The sequence below is a fragment of the Xenopus tropicalis genome, chromosome 8, assembly GCF_000004195.4.
Source record: "Xenopus tropicalis strain Nigerian chromosome 8, UCB_Xtro_10.0, whole genome shotgun sequence".
NCBI lineage: Eukaryota > Metazoa > Chordata > Amphibia > Anura > Pipidae > Xenopus > Xenopus tropicalis.
Genome location: NC_030684.2, coordinates 38,714,109 through 38,731,602, shown reverse-complemented (window position 1 = coordinate 38,731,602; position 17,494 = coordinate 38,714,109).

Below are 17,494 nucleotides of genomic sequence, written 5' to 3'. Positions count from 1 at the left end.
TTGCTCTTGGTCTCTTTAAAATTAGATTGTAAGCTTTGCTGAGACATTGATTAATGGGAATGACTGAACTTTTAAAATTTGAATTTGAAAATTTGAAATTTAAGCTTTGCATAAAATGTCAGCAGTCATTAAACAAAGAATGCTAATAATTGTTGTGATAGGTTTTTGCCCTGGTGTAAAGTTGCATCTATGATAGTAATTATGTATCACACATATGCTTATTACACAAATTGGTTGCTTCATTCCGCTTCTATGTGAAGCACATTGTCATAAGTATGCCCATTACATTATTGGACTGTATCAATAACAGTCACCCCATCCTTGCTAATGTAATAGATGCTTACTCCTGCTTCTGTCAGAAAATCATTGTCACCCTCAGTACCCTGATTCTTACAGACAAAAGATGTCAGTGTCCTCTTCTTTGCCTTAATGCGCTAATTATATCAATACACTACTCATGCATTTAGTTCTAGATTTTCTTATGAGAGCAGAAATAACAAGTATCCATTTCTAAATATTCAGCAGAGTTAACTTTGCCAAAACTAGTGCCAAATTACATCACTCAGGACATAAAAACACATGTGCAGGAACTACAGTGGGAATGGGCAATCCTATATTCTGTTTATATGAACTAGGGTTGAGGCAAAGCATTTTTTTAATAGAATCCTTTAGCATCGGAGGGTAACCTGTAGGACAGCGCATTCCATCTTTTTCAGGATGACCAAAACATCTTAGATCCCCTATGCTGATGTGGCTTAATATCTTCTTAATATTATTAATGCTTCAGAGTTTTAATAGATATCTTGCCTTGTTGCCCAGACTTGGCCCATAGGGGGCAGCACGGATGTACAGAAACAAGTTTTTTATCATATTAAATAGAAAGCAAGCATGGTGGAATGTGGGCTAGAATTTCCTATATTAACTTATTAATACTATTCATTTATGTTGTTCTTAACCAGTTTTAGAATTCAGATGACTAATTGGCACCCAAATAAGCAGTTTTCAAGCTGTTGTTTGTATTATCCTACTAATAGCCTACTATTGTCAATGATTTTTAAGGCTAATTTAGTCAGTTTGCACCAAAGAGAGACCAGTGACTTATGTTTCAATTTGTAGGGCCAGGGTCCCATAGACACATTATTTAATGCAAAATGTCAAACTTTTACTCATTTCTGGCTATTCTGAAGATTGTTACATTTTCAAAAACTCATGTCTGAATACAATTTCATTAGAATTGTATAATGTAAAGTGTTGGAATATTTTCAGTTACTAGGGATTGCCTTGTTCTGAGCTGCATACTGGCATTGACCTCAGCCTTCAAATCAAATAATCACTTCAAATTCATTGATATAAAGCCATTATCATGTGGCTTCTACAGATTTGGTAGCAACTGGTCCAAGTGATTAATATGGAGGCTTACAAATATCTGTAGGCTACCTGGGGATGGAGAAGCTCTTCAACTATTTTTTCTTTTTTTCTGAAAATATACCCTTTCATCCAGTTTGAAGAGACATCTATTTGCCTTAGGATATGCTTTAACTTGTAGAAGTCCAACTGTTGGTTTCTTAAGTAGGGTAAGTCTTAATACAGTATGTCCATTTGGAGTGGAATGCTTACAAAAGTCCTGGCTTCATCCTCTCGAACACACCCAGCCCCAATGCATTTCTTGCAAGAAGAAGACCTTAAAAGATGGAGTTTACACAATGACATCTAAACGTTCTGCTGCATCTGCAGAAAATATATTTTGTAATTTGTTTGTAACCCTTCAGTTGAATTTTGGACACCACAAAAAAATCCATTTTATGCCTCAAAACAAAAAAACAAACAAAAAAAATCCAGCAGAATGGACAGAGGAGGCTGGACTGCAAGCCCCTGCATGTGTATGAAATCAAATGTCCTTAAATACTTGTTTTTATACCATGGACAGCATACATTACATTTTCCAAACCTTGCTTCATAGGAAATCATAGCATTCATGTAGGGCGCTTATATTCAAATGGTGAATCAGTAAAGCAGGGCCACTCAACAACCAATGTAACTAAATGTTATGGAGAGTATTGCCCAAACCTTTCTGAAATGCTGTGGTATTGTAAGATGATATACTTTCTTTCCCCTTCAGAGATTAGGTATCTCAAAGAAGAAGTGATCTCCATTATCGTGTCTTTACATTTGATAGAGAACAGTACAATGACAAGTTTTACTGCTAAAAAATAATTTCAATAATCTCCCCACACCCCCTGTTTTAAAGGCATGCTTCCCACTGTAAGTTGCCATCCATATAGCATCCTCTATCCCGCTGGCTGAGAGTTTAACTTCATATTTACTCTGCCTAGACATGAGCATCTCTGTGTGGATTTGATTCCTAGGTGCCATTGTAAGGAGCTGGATTTGATTACAAAACTTGCATCCAAACACAGATAGAGTTACCACCTGGCAAATCACCAGCTAGGGCCGCCACCAGTATTACATATTTACCAGCAATGTACTTGCCGGCAAATTTGTAATACCCTATAAATCCCTCCCTTCCCTGACCTTTTTTAATGCCAATCACCCTGTATAACTACAGGCCACCCTCTGCTCCACTTGTAACCCCACCCTTTCCGCCGCCCAGCCCACCCATCTCCCAACCCAGCCCTCCAATCAACCCACCCCTTACAACATAGCACTGCCCCAAAATGACATCACGGTCCCCCCTCAGCCCAAAGGCCTGTATTATTGACAGAAAAAGGTGGCAACCCTAAACACAGATAGTAGAAGACAGAGTACTAAATACAGATAGTAGAAGACAGAGTACTAAATACAGATAGTAGAAGACAGAGTACTAAACACAGATAGTAGAAGACAGAGTACTAAACACAGATAGTAGAAGACAGAGTACTAAACACAGATAGTAGAAGACAGAGTACTAAACACAGATAGTAGAAGACAGAGTACTAAACACAGATAGTAAAAGACAGAGTACTAAACACAGATAGTAGAAGACAGAGTACTAAACACAGATAGTAGAAGACAGAGTACTAAACACAGATAGTAGAAGACAAAGTACTAAACCCAGATAGTAAAAGACAGAGTACTAAACACAGATAGTAGAAGACAGAGTACTAAACACAGATAGTAGAACACAGAGTACTAAACACAGATAAGTAGAAGACAAAGTACTAAACAAAGATAGTAAAAGACGGAGTACTAAACACAGATAGTAGAAGACAGAGTACTAAACAAAGATAGTAAAAGACGGAGTACTAAACACAGATAGTAGAAGACAGAGTACTAAACAAAGATAGTAAAAGACGGAGTACTAAACACAGATAGTAGAAGACAGAGTACTAAACAAAGATAGTAAAAGACGGAGTACTAAATACAGACAGTAGAAGACAGAGTACCAGACTAGAATACACTATTTCAGCATACAGAGAATGAAGTAGGGAATTTTTAACTATTAAATCTAATTTATTTATTTCTGAAGCATTGCAAAGGTAAGGTTCCCAAAATAGCAGCAAATACCACAAAGTGTTAAAAATGCTTTTACACAAATGTAAAAAAGCACATTATTTTGTATGAAAGCATTTCGATTCATTTTATTTGAACCACCTCCAAAAGATAAGAATGATCCATTTGTCCATTACATTTTCAGTAATACTTTGCAATGTTTAATAATAAATAAAAAACATTAAACGGAAATCAAGAAAATGATATTTAGCTGTGGGGAATGTGAAAAGCTTATGTGCAATATACAGTCAAACCCTGATCTTACATTATCATTTTAGACCATTTTCCTTAATAAACGTGATTATCCCCATAAATGTTTTTATTTCAAATAGAAAAATATAGTAGATATAAGAAAATAATACTTTTTACTTTATTTGTCTGTAATTGTCCACCAATATGGCTGCAGGAAAGAGATTCTTAATTACCTTCATATTTGTATTTTAACTCTACTAATATGGTGAGAGACAGCTTTCCATTTTCCCCTTTGCATTTGGCCGAGTTATTGACTGCAGTTCCAGTTTTATACTGGTCCAAGGGGGTATAAACTGATATGACTGGGGGTGCGGTTATACAAAACCTACCAGTTTTATGCAAGAAAATGTTTAAAACAAGAAAATGATAATGGAGAAAATCTCCTGAAATGTGTTTAGTACAGGATACGAGCTATGCTGGCAGTTTCTATTTTGTTACCTTAGGTTTGCAGAGAGGAGCAAGCAACTTACCATAAGACTATGATAGTCCAGCTCTTCTCCTGCACTAAGCATAATCTGCAAGCCAACCCATTACGTTGATCAGAATGTTTGAAAAAAGTGCGGCTACTGTAACTTCCTCTTGCTTAAGGATAAAGATATAATAAGATAAATTGCATATATGCTTTATTACAACCCCACAATATTTTATGAATAGTCTGTAGGCAAAAAAAATCATAATGTCTTTTGAAATACCCAAACTGTAATCAAGAAATGCAATTGTAGCTGACACCACAATAACATAAGGATCCTACAACTGTAATATGACCAATAAGCATAGGATATAGTTTAGACACCCTAATTACATGTATATGTAAGCAAGCAAGATAACTAAAAGTCTATTGGCCTATTAATTCAGGGGCCCTAATTTGGAATTAGATGTTGTTTAACCATAGCATGAGATGCGGCACGTGAAACTGTTCTGTAATATGCAGTTTCTTTCTAGGATCATTAGAGTGCTCCTACCAACTAAAAAAACTATACAAAAGTACACCCAAAGCTCAGTATATCAGTATAGGATCATCATACCCATAGATCATAGTTGTGTGCAGAATGTTGAATTTACTGTTACTTTAATACTGGTACAAATATTCATTGGTTTAATTTAACCATATAATCCATACAAAAGCAACAAGTAAGGTTGTATTACGGTAGTGTAAAATAAGCAACCCCCTCACTAATTCCAATTACAGTAAAAGTTTTCTTAAATTAGAAACTATTAATACACCCTTTGCCGTACAGCCTGCATTTTCTCATAAAACCAAAAGGCAATGGCTAACTTGAACTCTATTAGATCTGATGGTGCAAAACATAAAAGAAGATATAATGGCAGTTCTTCTTTTGACGTTGGTAATGCCGACAGTTTCATAATATTAGATAGTCCAGAAAGATAAATAAGGTCCAAGGGGCCAGTATAAGTTACTTATAAATGAAAAGCGTAACAATGCACACAGCAATTATTTTATTAAATAAGTGACAAAAAAAAGACTTATCTCAAAAAGTCTTGTAGTGCCAATGTCACAGAAAAGATCATTCACAAATGGAATGATATATAGGCACTATATGTTGTGTAATGTAGTTAAAAAATAAATTCCTCTCCCAGTACTACAAATAGAATTTGCTGTAGGAATAAGCACATCTTATTAATCATAACCTCTCAACTGCAAATTGTATAAGTTACTTGATTATATACGTCATAAAATCAGAATCAGAAAGAGGCCCCGGTATAAATGAGCTGTGTTTTCTGTCATATACAGGGGCATTGTGGGATTTTATAATTATGTTGACATGACAAACACAAGGTATGGTAAGAGGAAAGAAGCAAAAATGAATTTGTAAGTCACTTGCCACAAGTAAGTTTAGATTATCAGTTATTAATAATACTCTTTAGGAGTCAGATTATGTCCCAAGAAAAGACAGCATTAGGAAAGAAGGGGTCTTAGTGAATAAAGAATGGTAGGTCACCCACAAAACTCTATAAATCAAGGACAGTTGTTGATCGTTCAAGACATAAATGCTAAAGTTGACTCATATTATGTCATTTGTAATTAAATCATATCCTCTGCCCAAGAGGTCCCCTCTCATGTTGGGGGCGTAATGGCAATGCCCTCTAGGTCCAGCCAGAAAACAAGACAAAGAAAGTAGCAGAATATTCCAGATTTGTTTTATTTTTACTTCATTTTCTTCATTTAAGCTTATCTGCATGAATTTGTCCCCTCAGCAATTCCCTAGGATTGCAACTTTTTACAGCAAGCCCGTCCCACATGTTAAATGTAAAAACATAAGATAAGAAAGAAATCATCCAAAAAGCCCCCCTCCCCCCCCCCCGCTGCATTTTTAGGAAAAGTTTAGATGTAAACACATTTTGTAAGAAAAAAAATAAAAACCCAAAAAAAACTAAAAAACTAAAATAAAAATAAAAAAATATATTTTTCAAAGAGCCATCTTTGAGTAACTGCTAAACACTGGCGGGAAGTCGTGTGGGTGTAGAACTGCATATGGCAGAGTGGCCTCTAACCTGCTAACTCGCAAGCCAGGGACTGAAGTGCAAAGTGCAATGAATTGTCTCAGCAGACTCTCTTTGTTCTGGGGTCTGTTGTTGTGAAGGGGCAGGATTCGGGAAGTTGAAGTCATGCTTTTCTCAGGGAAGTTACGGCTGCGTTTCCCAGGATGCCATGGGTCAATGGAGGGAGGAGGTTAGAGGCTTTAAGTGTCGGATAAGGTTACAAAGGTGCGTTCACCCATAAGTCATTGTGTAAACAAGGTCCTTTTCGATTTACCTCTTATTTACATGCTAACATCTATTTTTCCATCTATTTCGCCTCTTTATTCCCATTCAGAAATAGGGAATGAACATAAAACATCCCAAATGGTCAGGAGCAGGAGGGCCCACTGACCCCTTGGCCCACCGGGAGTTTTCCTGGTATCCTAATGGGCCAGTCCCACACTGGGGAAGACCATTCCAAACAACCTGTTAGGTGGCCATAAACAAGGACAGTGGGGACAAATATTTCTAAAACTACAGGTGTGGAATCTAATATCTGTAAACCCATTATCTAGAAAGCTCTGAATTACAGAGTCCCTTAGACTCGACTGTAATCAAATAATTCAACGTTGAAACATATTTCCTTCTCTCTGTAATAATAAATCATTACTTTGTAGTTGGTGGCAAAACAATCCCATTGGGTTTATTTAATGTCTAACATAAATTGTTAATAGATTTCAAGTATGGAGATCCAAATTAAGGAACGATCCTTTATCCGGAAAACCCCACGTTCCGAGCATCCTGGATAAGTGACACCATACCTGTAACAGTTCAGAAGGTGAGTTGCAACCGAGTTATGATTTGCGTTCATATTAGGGCACACACTTGTGTGTATGGCACCTATGCATTTTGTTTATATTTTCATGGGTGTTTGCACAAGAGGTGCCCTTGTCTAGGATCACATTAGAAATGGAAATATAGACTTTATTTATATATATATATATATATATATATATATATATATATATATATATATATATATATATATATATATATATATAAAACACAACAATGACACACCCTCTTAAGGTTACTACAGGTATGGGATCCCTTATCCGGAAACCCATTATCCAGAAAGCTCCGAATTACAGAAAGCCCGTCTCCCATTGACTCCATTTTAATCAACTAATTCAGAATTAGAAAACTGCTTTCCTTTTTCTCTGTAATAATAAAACTGTACCTTGTACTTGATCCCAACTAAGATATAATTAATCCTTATTGGATGAAAAATCCTATTGGGTTTAATTAATGTTTTATTAATTTTGTAGTAGACTTAAGGTATGGAGATCCAAGTTACTGATAGACCCCTTATCTGGAATACTCTTGGTCCCGAGCATTCTGGATAACGGGTCCCATACATGTATAAACAGGTTTTTGTCATCTGAAAAACAGTAACCGTGGCTCTATAAATACAACTGCAAATGGGTAAACGCACCTGACACCCCCCCATGAATTCAATGTAACCTCCAACCAGCTCCTCCCTCCTTCTACCCTAGAAGCCATCCCGTACGCCACACAACGCTAACTTCCGTCAGCTGCCTTCTGAACGCGCACCCTACAATTTTCCCCCCTTGATAAAGAGACAAACGAAAAAACCACAAACACTGTTTAAAACAAAAAAAACAAAAAAAAACATAAAAAAGAAACTAACGTTGATAAGAGAAAAAAATAATAAAAAAAAAAAGATCGAACAAATAAACTTGAAAATAGTTTACAGTTTTGTACAAGCCGTCCTGCATATTTAAAGAAAAATTCATGAGTAAAAAAAAAAATCTTTTTAAAACAGAAAAAAAAAAAAAATTGCCTACGTTTCATGCTGGCTCCAAGCTTGTAATTATTGTGAGAAGCATTTTCCCTCACTGTGTTTTTAATTACAATGTCATGTTCATTTTGAGAAAGAAAGTAGGGACATTTTATTTAAGGGATGGAAAGGGTAACGCTAATGGTATAGGACTTTTTTGGTTTTTTTTAATGACATATTATTTTTATGCTGTATGTTCGGTATTAACGTATTTGCTAACTGTAAATCGGTTATAAATGTTTTTTTGTTTTTTTTTTCATTTTGATTTATTTATTTTTGCCCTGAACATCAGAATCAAAATTATATTAATTTAAGGGAAAATAAATGTTTGATTTTCTCTCTGAGTCCTGGTGTGAAATCAGAGTCTGGAAACAAAGGTTATGAGTATTATTGAAACATTTCATCTTATCTGTTGATTTCATTTACAGGTATCGGACCGCTTATTCACAAACCCATTATCCAGAAAGTTCCAAATTACGGAAAGGCAATCTCCCATAGACTCCATTAGAATCAAAAAATTCACATTTTTAAAAATGATTTCCTTTTTCTCAGTAATAATAAAACAGTACCTGTACTTGATCCCAACTAAGATATAATTACCCCTTATTGGGGGCAGAACAGCCCTATTGGGTTTATTTAATGGTTAAATGATTCCCTTTTCTCTGTAATAATAAAACAGTACCTGTACTTGATCCCAACTAAGATATAATTACCCCTTATTGGAGGTTTAATTACTGTTTAAATATTTTTTTTAGCAGACTTAAGGTAGGAGATCCGAAATACAGAAAGACCCCTTATCCGGAATACCCCAGGTCCCAAGCATTCTGGATAACAGGCCCCATACCTGTACTGCCATTTTCCCACTTGAAAGCAATGGACTTTGCCACAGGGTAGCCATTGCACGTTTCTCATGATGGAAGGTACTTGCCTGTGAAGAAGGGCTTTTCCAGAGAGAAACATGATAAAAAAAATAAATAAACATGATAAATAAAAAAATATTTGTGTGCCATAACCCTAACAGGTGAGCTGGAGTAAATATGATGCAAAATGATTGCTCCAAACATGGTGGAAGGTATCAATCAGATGGGAATTGTTCCTTGAATTTTCAAAGGGATTTAACTTTTTTTTATAGTGCTTCAAAGGCTCCATTGCATTTTCTCACACTGGGTTTCTGGGTCAAGAGGGGAGGGGGTATTGACCACTGTTTGCATTTTCATTTTAGCTTATGGCGCCAAACAGTATATCTAAAATACCATAAGTGTATGGATTGCAAGTTGTGGTTTTCTGAGCTAAAACATGGATTAAGCAATTAAATTATGTCACAATGAATGATGGGTTTAAGTCATAGTTTGACCTGAAAGTTGGAAAGGACCTGTCCCTGTAACTAGTATAAAAAATCTAGTTATATAATTTCTCTGTACAGTTCACTAATGAATTGAAAAGTTCTCACTAGAATAATTCCAAACTGGGAAAAAGTTGCTTCAAAACAGTCTACCAAATATCTTACCCCCTACCACCAGTGTGTAACAGCAAGAAAGCATACACCTATGTGCATTAGGCTCATGTCCCAGAGGAATAAATATCTGGGTCAAATATCTGGGCCAAGCCGACCGGGCGCCCTAGGCAACCCGGTCGTCCAACTCCGCCCACCTCCCTGCCCCGTGCGATTAAAACGGTCATTGCCTCCACCGCTAATGACAAGCGGCGGAGGCAATGACAAAGTAGCACTAGGGGAAGGCAGGAGAGGCTCCTGCCTGGCACCCCCCAATCGTTGTGCCCTAGGCAGCTGCCTCTTCTGCCTACCTCTAGTTCTGGCCCTGTCTCCACGAAAAGCCTTTCCCCCGGCAATAAAAGGAATCTCCGGTGGAAAGGCTTACTTATCGCTTTGTTTTTCTGAAGTTGTGCAAAGTTTCCTCCTGCAGGCAACTTATTACGACTTAGGGAAAGCAAAGCAATGCCTTTACACATATTGCCAGTGGGAAGGCTTTTCGGGGAGTTGCGCGCAGTAGCAGAGATTAATCATGGGGAAACTAATCTCCCCGTGGGACACTGACCTTAGATCCACAGGCCATAATGATTGGGAGGCCAAACATTCTGACATGATGTATTATAGTTAATTTCTAACAAATGTATTTTCCCCAGTATAACGTGTCCAAAGGTGTTTTGATTGGGTTGATGGATGGACTGGCTGTGAAGTGACTTCATGTGCATCTTTATTCAAAGAAGACTGACGTGGATGGGCCCAACAGCACCAAAGTTTCATGTCTAATTAAATTTTTCAACACTCAAAACTCTTTAACTGAACCTTTTTAGCAAAGGGACGGCGTTCCCAATTTTTAATAGCTATAGGGACCTTGAGTAAATATAATAGCTTCAATCCCCCATGTCCTCTTTCTCTTGCAAACGTAAAATATATCTTCTTACTAGACGCTCGAAATAATGGCTACTGGAGTGAGATTAAAGGTGAAGTACACCTTAAAAAAAATAAAAAACACTTATTTGCAATGAGTACATTACAAATAATATTTTTTCTCAGTTGTATTTTTTTTTTACAGTTTTTCTAATATTTAAGTTTTAAAATGTGCTTTTTCCCTTTTAAAGGGATAGTGATACTTCTCAGGTCTTACTAGAATTGTATTCTGCATGAACATGTGCCTATATGTCCTTTAGACCATTTCCATGTAAATTGGACATTGCTGGCTTCTCCCTTAAGTGAGTGTTGCACTCCGACATGCTATCATGGTCCCAAGGGGCTTGTCAATCAGAGAGTGCAAGGCAGAACTTAAATGCTTGACTGACATGAAGAATCTGACAGCGCAGTAAAATGGTGTTGTCGGCTTGTAATATCCCTGTTCTGCACAGGGTCAGAGTTCACAGCTTTCTTATCACAATGCTGCTGATTCCTTTCACGTTCTGGTATGTGACTATACAATAAGGATCCTCCACTGCATTACATAACTTATCTCCTTCACTTCTCTGTGCTGCTGTATTTTTATTTATTTTGTAAATAATAATTATTTTACCTCATGCTCACTTATTTCTGTGTGTCCCTTGCATGCCTGTCTATCTGCTAGCTTTTCCTGGACCAATGTAACAAGGACTGCTTGCAGGTTTCACCTTTTAACCCCCAGTGCTGATGTGGATCATTTGTCCAGGAAATGCAAGCAGGCAGGCCTATATCATCAAGTAAGGGGGAATGAGTTAAAAACACCATGAAAAAGAGCAGTGCAAAGCTGAGTTTTCCAAAAATAGGAGTGTTTTTTTTTTTGCAGGAGAGGGTGTAAGATAAGAGAGGCTGAAGGAAAAAAGGGAAGAATTAAACAGTAGTACTCACCCCCCTACAGGAAATAGCATCCTCCTCCATATAAGGAAGTGGAGTATGTATGTATGTATGTATAACTTAATTTATAAAGTGCCACAAGGGTACACAGCACTGTACAATCTTACAAAATACAAAATTACACACAGGGAGGACAAGTGTCATAATAAATAAATATATATAAATGCACAGGGAATAAGTGCCATGTGGTATGAGACACAGTAGGAAGGAGGTCCCTGCCCAGTAGAGCTTACAATCAAATGAGTGCTTTTTTTCCGCAAACCTTGTGGGTTTATGTCAGTAAGTTTTTAATTAATAGTTATTACTGCGCTCAAACAAACAACCTAATCACAAAACTAAAGGTCACTATCACTTTAGGTTTCCTGGTGGCAGCTTAGCAAACCATTCTTGTGATTTTCTAAGCTGTTACAATTTGATACATTAGTTGATATATTGCTTAGCAGCAGGATCTTCAACGAGCTTTACTTGGAGCTTTACCCAATTCTATTACAGAACAAGTGTTACAAGCAATACATTATCCACTGGGAGTTCTCCGATGCTGCCAGTCAATACCAAGTAATGATTAAACCTTAACAGTGTAGAGGGTGGGAAACTGTGCTTACAGAGTTTACATACAGGTATGGGTTATCCAGAAACACGTTATCCAGAAAGTTCCGAATTACGGAAAGGCCATCTCCCATAGACTGCATTTTAAAGAATTGATTCTAATTTTTAGAAATGATTTCCTTTTCTCCGTAGTATTAAAACAATACCTTGTACTTGATCCAAACTAAGATATGTTTACATGATTTCTTAGTAAACTTAAAGCATGGCGATCCAAACTCTGAAAGATCCCTTATCCAGAAGACCCCAGGTCCTGAGCATTCTGGATAACAGATCTCATACCTGTAATAAGTTTTAAAAACTACATTTTAGAAAAGTGCTTTATTTTTTAGCAAAAACTGCAAAAAATTTTATTATAAGTGATGAACGATATGTAAATCCAACATTTTGTAAAATATAAATGTGAACCAACCTTTTTCAGTAATGAGCACTGGAAAGAGAGTAGAAAACAACTTCCCAAAGCTTCTATTCAAGCAGAAAGGGACACCCTGATGCACACAGTACCTCTTACTGTTCCCAACTAGAAAATGTAGCCATTTTAGTTTATCTGCCATAAATAAATACACAACCCCCCACACATTGCACTCATTTCAATGATTTTGCAGATGCACATGCAGAAATGTTATTTTAATCCTGGGCTTCACACCCTGGACTGTCAGTACATTGTTTTACCTTAAATATATCAGCCTGCTCAAAAACATTACCCATTTCATGTATTTAAACTTATCGGGTGAGTCCTACAAGCTATTGAACTATATATAGGCATTTTTATTGCATTTTTCTATTCCCATCATTCACCTCCTCCAGGAAAGCTTCCCTAACACAGAAGCAAATAATTGCTAAGCCAGCTGCCTAAATGTATATCCCAACTGAAGAATTCTACAAAACACAAAGGAACAGGGTATTTTTTTCAAATTTTTTATTTCAATTTTTTTCAGGGGTGGGCCAAGCTGACCGGGCGCCCCTGCACCAACCCCCCTTGTTCCATCAAGCAGGGGGGTCAGTTGTTGCAAAATTAGGGAGCGTGTGCTAGGGGTAGGCAGGAGAGATCATTGCACCCTAAGCAGCTGCCTCTTCTGCCTTCTGCCTACCCCTAGTTCCAACCCTGATTTTTTTATGGACAAACAATCCCTCTTTTAGGTCTGGGGGGGGGGAGGGCATTTCTTAGTAGCTGAATGCACAGAATGTCTTAATGTCCTATTTCTACATATTGATAATGGGTGAGTGCAAAGGATCTTTTTTTTATATGTATTTTGTGGTCACAACCTCATTGCACCCCCGCCTAATGGTTTACAATTTAGTGGTTGAGCACAACTTTCCCCTTTTTTTGTGTTACTGATTTTTTTCAGGGCCACCTTAAGAGTCCTACAGAGGGTATGCCTTAAACAGTGATCCCCAACCAGTGGCTCAGGGCATGGCACAATTCTGCTCAGTTTGCTCCTCTCTGTTCTCTCCCCCTCCCACATGTGCAGTAATCTGAGCTACCAGAGGCTAGAGCTGCAGCAGGAAGATACTGAGACCAAGCTAAAATGGCAGCTGCTGTCTTAAGCAAAAAGAGGGAGCTTCTAGGGCTCTTTACTCAGGTATGGTAAAGCTTTCTGCAGAATAAATATAGCAATAAAATGCCAAAATGCCTTTCCTACTCCCTTAAAAGAAGCAAAAGTGTGATGAAGGGTGGGGATTGTGCAGATCATGGGCAGGATATTGGCATAGAGAGGTGAGGCCAGGCAGGTTAGAGGTGTGGCCATGAATGCACAGGTAATTCTTTTTACAAATCTAGAAACTGGGAGAACAGGACGCAAGCAGAACTAGCTGCAAATTGTATTTATTGACATGATGGACCCCATTTTAGTTCAGGTCCCACTCCACCCCATAATACTGTAAAGCAGGGCCACCACAACACACCACAACAGGAGACTCTGGTGACTGATGGGCTAATAAATGGGGGCCCTGTTAACTTAGTAGTATTGGCCCCACCCCTTGATTACTGCCTTGCTGTAGGAGACTGGCCTTTACAACATTGTTTAAAAAGTAACAACCAGGAGTTTAGCAAATGCTTCTTTCAATAGCAATTTAATTTTACCAATAACTTTTAAATCTCTAAAACAAAATTGTAATATATTCATACTGGAAAGTTGCTTAGAATTATGCTTTATTTTATTAGGCAAAACATTTTTTTGGATTGACATGTCCTATAATGGTGCTACTTTTTTAGCCTTCATCAGAAGTCATTGTACTGTATGGCACAGAATGAAAGCAACCTTTAAACTAATTACAAGTTTATTGTGCTAGTCTACGAATCTATTCCTACAAAGTAAATGAACTCTATGTTGAACAGTTTTACTAGTCTGAAGAACTAATATCGGTAGATCCACTATTGTCACACAGTCACTCAGTTACAAAATTACATAGTAACATACTAATTATATATACTGTAATTCCTGTACATAATGATCTGCAGGAAACTTTTGTGTCTGAGTGAATACATAAAACCATATAACCATTTTTCTCCCTTTAGGTAGAATAGAGGAGGAACATTTTTCATGCAGATTCTATGCACTTCTATAGCTGTTCAACTCTCACTGCAGAGAACTCAAAGTAGACCCCCAGCAAGTAGTGTATAGTTTGGGGGTTGGGCCCCTACATGAGAGGGGCAGGAGCAGTTCAAAACCACAGACCACACAGTCTGTTTCTTGCTAGTTACTTTACTGCCCCGGCTTCATCCGCTTCAACCTTCTCACTTTCAATCAGTAACTCTACACTTGGGGGTGTATTTATTAACACTGAAGACAAACATCAACAGTAATGTTGCCCATACTAATCAATCAGATCTTTGCCTTTATTTTCTAAAGGTGGCCATACACAGCAGATTTTAGCTGAATCCTTTAGACCGATTCAGCAGATTATCTGCCCATGTATGGACACCCCCAACGGGCCTACCTGAGATGTTGATCGAGCAGGTTAGATTTTCCATCAGATTGGGGACCATATTGTATCATAGATGCGGCCGCCTGCCGGCTTAATTTGATTGTTTGTCCCTAGGTTTAGCCTGATATCACCCACCTTAGGTGGGCATATTGGGAGAAGATCCACTCGCTTTACTACCTCCCCAAATGTACTTTAACCTTAACCCTTAGGTGACTGTTCAGACCTAATTGCTGATTGGTTGCAATGAGCAACATCACCAGCGATGTCCATCTCCAATGTTCATAAATACTCCCCGTAGACTTTTAGCGAACTGCAAGTGGTTTCTAAGATTTGACAATTGGAAAAGAAATACTGGGGGTATTTGGGTTAAATTTAGGAGTTTCCAGATTCCTACCTTGATTCATCCAGGAACCATTTAAAGTTAACAGCGAAGTGAAAAATGTTGTGTTGGGTAGCCATTGGGTAAACTTTACAGACCATGCTGAGGTCATAATGGTGCTACCCCAGGTTGCCAAGCACTGAGGAAGCACTATGTCTGGAGTGACAGAGACAAGCTCCTATCTAGTAAATTAGATTGTGGGCACGTGTAACATTTCCTCAAAATGGATATGGTGAAAGCCTAGGGAAATATCAATCTTTTAATTAAAAAAATGCCCATGGAGAGGAAGGGATGAGGGCTGAGACTGCATCCTATTGCACTTTGTCAGCCACTGAGCAGAGTGTAAAAGTTAACAAAATGAGAGTAATACAACCTAGAACCAATGGCAAGGACAGGCTCTTTTATCTCTTAAGTCTTCAAGAATCAGCTAACAACCCTTGATGTGTGCCCACCTCAATAGCAGACAAAAAGCAGTGTAGTGCTCTTTGCTTATAAAGAACAAGACAGTGCTTCCCAGCAACATACTTGGCCAGCACATATAAGCAAACGGCAAACTGAGAAAGTAAGTTGTGTTCACATTAAGGAAGATCAAAGCCACAGATAAGGAGGCATAGCAGGAGAGTTGGAGCAGAGAGGCCTACTTTAGTGCAGTGATCACCAACCAGTAGCTCATGAGTAACATGTTGCTTTTGACGTTGCTTCCATTGGCTTCATGGTAGGTTTATCTTTTTACATTTCTGGCTTGGGAACATTTGGAAGCAGAGAAACACAGTTTCACTTCAAGCAGAGCCTCCTGCAGGCCATGTGGGGCTACCACACTCTTTATTTGGCATCCCCAAAGACATTCTTTCACGACTGTGTGGTTCACCAATGGGGATGCCTACTCTAGTGTATACGAATGTATGCCATTACAGGCATAGGATCTAGATTTAAAAGACAATATCCAGAAAGCTCCAAATTACTGGCATCCCATCTCTCATAGGGACAATTTTAAGCAAATATTTTTTTCTTAAAGGGGGTCTAAAAATATAAATTCACGTGAACTAACACAGGGCACTTCTTTGCGCAATTTTACATTTTTTGTGTTATACAGGCTTCAGCTCAGCAGCTCTATTTGTACATCCAGAGTGTTAGTGGCCATAACTGTCCATGTACTCCCTAGATATTATATATATATATATATATATATATATATATATATATATATATATATATATATATATATATATATATATATATATATATATATATATATATATATAAAATGTATATAATCCTTAGAGTGGAAAAACAATTAATGATTAAATGATAAATTATTTTTTAGTGGATTTAAGGAATATAAATTATGGAACAATATAGCAAAAACAACTAGTGAACAATTAGGACATTATGCGAATGTAATTCTCTATACAGGTACTTGATCCATTATCCGGAAACCCGTTATCCAGAAAGTTCCAAATTACAAGTCCATCTTCCATAGACTCTGTTTTAAGGAAATAATTCACATTTTAAAAAAAATATTTCCTTTTTCCTTCTTATAATAAAACAGTACCTTGTACTTGATCCCAACTAAGATATAGTTAATTTTTATTGGAGCCAAAACAATCCGACAGTATTGGGTTTATTAAATCTTTAAAAGACTTTTTAGTAGCTTTAAGGTATTAACATCCAAATTACAGAAAGATCCCTTATCCGGAAAACCCCAGGTCCCGTGCAGTCTGGATAACAGGTCCTATACCTGTATTACATTATTCATTTACAGTAACTACACAGTTTGTCAAAGGAAGTGGGAAAAATGTGTCTCCTGCTTTGATTTTTTTTTTTCAAGGCTAAAACCTTCTTAAAAATACTTTTTTCCTATTACGATACCAAAATACTACAATGTACTGATTAAAGACTTAATAAAGTGACCAACACTTGATTCTTTCAATCTTAAATTAAATGTTTATCCTAAAATATTTATAGATATTTATTAGATACTTGCAATTGCTGCAAAGCTCTATTAACCACTTGTGATCCCCCAGGGATAACCCAGAAACCATTCTGCTGCTTGAGTGTCAGCACTATTGATCTGAGATATGCAAAGGGTTTAAAGCTGATGGCTGACGGGGAGATTAGTTGTAGTAGAGATTTAACTGCAGATGACTGAATTGTCAGTGGA